Source organism: Schistocerca serialis, unplaced genomic scaffold (genome assembly GCF_023864345.2).
Source record: "Schistocerca serialis cubense isolate TAMUIC-IGC-003099 unplaced genomic scaffold, iqSchSeri2.2 HiC_scaffold_1179, whole genome shotgun sequence".
In the NCBI taxonomy this organism is placed as follows: Eukaryota; Metazoa; Arthropoda; class Insecta; order Orthoptera; family Acrididae; genus Schistocerca; species Schistocerca serialis.
The window spans coordinates 30,001-32,500 of record NW_026047380.1 but is presented as its reverse complement, the minus strand read 5'-3'; the positions used below and the strand labels follow the sequence as shown (position 1 = coordinate 32,500).

Here is a 2,500-nt window from a genome sequence, read left to right as displayed (position 1 = left end):
GGTGCTCGTACGAGTCTCATCCGGTAAAGCGAATGATTAGAGGCCTTGGGGCCGAAACGACCTCAACCTATTCTCAAACTTTAAATGGGTGAGATCTCCGGCTTGCTTGATATGCTGAAGCCGCGAGCAAACGACTCGGATCGGAGTGCCAAGTGGGCCACTTTTGGTAAGCAGAACTGGCGCTGTGGGATGAACCAAACGCCGAGTTAAGGCGCCCGAATCGACGCTCATGGGAAACCATGAAAGGCGTTGGTTGCTTAAGACAGCAGGACGGTGGCCATGGAAGTCGGAATCCGCTAAGGAGTGTGTAACAACTCACCTGCCGAAGCAACTAGCCCTGAAAATGGATGGCGCTGAAGCGTCGTGCCTATACTCGGCCGTCAGTCTGGCAGTCATGGCCGGTCCTTGCGGCCGGCCGCGAAGCCCTGACGAGTAGGAGGGTCGCGGCGGTGGGCGCAGAAGGGTCTGGGCGTGAGCCTGCCTGGAGCCGCCGTCGGTGCAGATCTTGGTGGTAGTAGCAAATACTCCAGCGAGGCCCTGGAGGGCTGACGCGGAGAAGGGTTTCGTGTGAACAGCCGTTGCACACGAGTCAGTCGATCCTAAGCCCTAGGAGAAATCCGATGTTGATGGGGGCCGTCATAGCATGATGCGCTTTGTGCTGGCCCCCGTTGGGCGAAAGGGAATCCGGTTCCTATTCCGGAACCCGGCAGCGGAACCGATACAAGTCGGGCCCCTCTTTTAGAGATGCTCGTCGGGGTAACCCAAAAGGACCCGGAGACGCCGTCGGGAGATCGGGGAAGAGTTTTCTTTTCTGCATGAGCGTTCGAGTTCCCTGGAATCCTCTAGCAGGGAGATAGGGTTTGGAACGCGAAGAGCACCGCAGTTGCGGCGGTGTCCCGATCTTCCCCTCGGACCTTGAAAATCCGGGAGAGGGCCACGTGGAGGTGTCGCGCCGGTTCGTACCCATATCCGCAGCAGGTCTCCAAGGTGAAGAGCCTCTAGTCGATAGAATAATGTAGGTAAGGGAAGTCGGCAAATTGGATCCGTAACTTCGGGATAAGGATTGGCTCTGAGGATCGGGGCGTGTCGGGCTTGGTCGGGAAGTGGGTCAGCGCTAACGTGCCGGGCCTGGGCGAGGTGAGTGCCGTAGGGGTGCCGGTAAGTGCGGGCGTTTAGCGCGGGCGTGGTCTGCTCTCGCCGTTGGTCGGCCTCGTGCTGGCCGGCGGTGCAGGATGCGCGCGCCTGCGCGGCGTTCGCGCCCCGGTGCTTCAACCTGCGTGCAGGATCCGAGCTCGGTCCCGTGCCTTGGCCTCCCACGGATCTTCCTTGCTGCGAGGCCGCGTCCGCCTTAGCGTGCTCCTCCGGGGGCGCGCGGGTGCGCGGATTCTCTTCGGCCGCCATTCAACGATCAACTCAGAACTGGCACGGACTGGGGGAATCCGACTGTCTAATTAAAACAAAGCATTGCGATGGCCCTAGCGGGTGTTGACGCAATGTGATTTCTGCCCAGTGCTCTGAATGTCAACGTGAAGAAATTCAAGCAAGCGCGGGTAAACGGCGGGAGTAACTATGACTCTCTTAACTATGTAACTATGACTCTCATAGTTACTGGGCAAGTGAAGCGCAATACATGGGCCATGCCCTCTTAGCCTCTCCTTGCCTGCGGCTTCCCCCCTTCCCGTGGGCCCGCCGATACGCCAGTCCTTGATAGGACTGGTAAGCAGAGTGGAAGTCCGCACTTGGGGCTTTGGGGGGTTACCAGCCCTCCATCGCATAACCCTTAATGTTGGGACAACAAGAGAAGAAAACACGGGTACCGGGCCTTCCGCTGAAGGACCCGGCCTAACAGTCCCGACTGCTAGCCTGCCAACCGTCCCTGAAGTAGAGGAGGCCGTGGAGCCATGGTTCCACTGCAGCATTTGCAGCCGTGCCTTCCGCAGCAAGATCGGGCTCGGACAACACCGCCGCCGCGCCCATCCGGAAGCGGCAAATGCGGAGATTGCAACTGATAGGAAGCGAGCTCGGTGGGCGGAAGAAGAGATGCGGGAGCTCGCCCTGGCGGAGGCTAGGCTTCTCTGTGCCAGTGACTCCAAAGTCCTCTTTGCAAACCAGGAGCTTCTACCCCTGTTTCCGCACCGTACCCTGGATGCCATCAAGTGCAGGAGGAGGACGGTGGCACACAGGACGATGGTGCGGGAATACGTAGAGGAGCTGAGGCGGGAACAGCAGACGCAGCATGGTCTGCGCCATTCACCCGTCCCGGAGTCGCTGCCGGAGGGGCCACCCTCTCCGCCGGAGCTTGAGCGCCCGCCACAAACATCTGTAGTCGACGAAGCCATATGGAGGCACCTCGCCGGCCTGCCGCGGTCGGCCGCGCGCTTCTCGGCCCTGGACGACCTTGCGCGTTTGGGGCCGGGTACGCCGTTGGCAGTGGTCGCGGCTGGGCTGCCTGAGGCCCTCCGAGCTGTCGGCTCTGAGGAAGCAGAAGCAAGGAAGAGGA

General features: G+C 60.5%; 1 pseudogene; it reads left to right on the top strand.

The window, feature by feature from the left end:
* LOC126434020 (large subunit ribosomal RNA) overlaps positions 1-2,500 on the top strand; it is a 7,535-nt pseudogene that overhangs the window by 1,301 nt on the left and 3,734 nt on the right.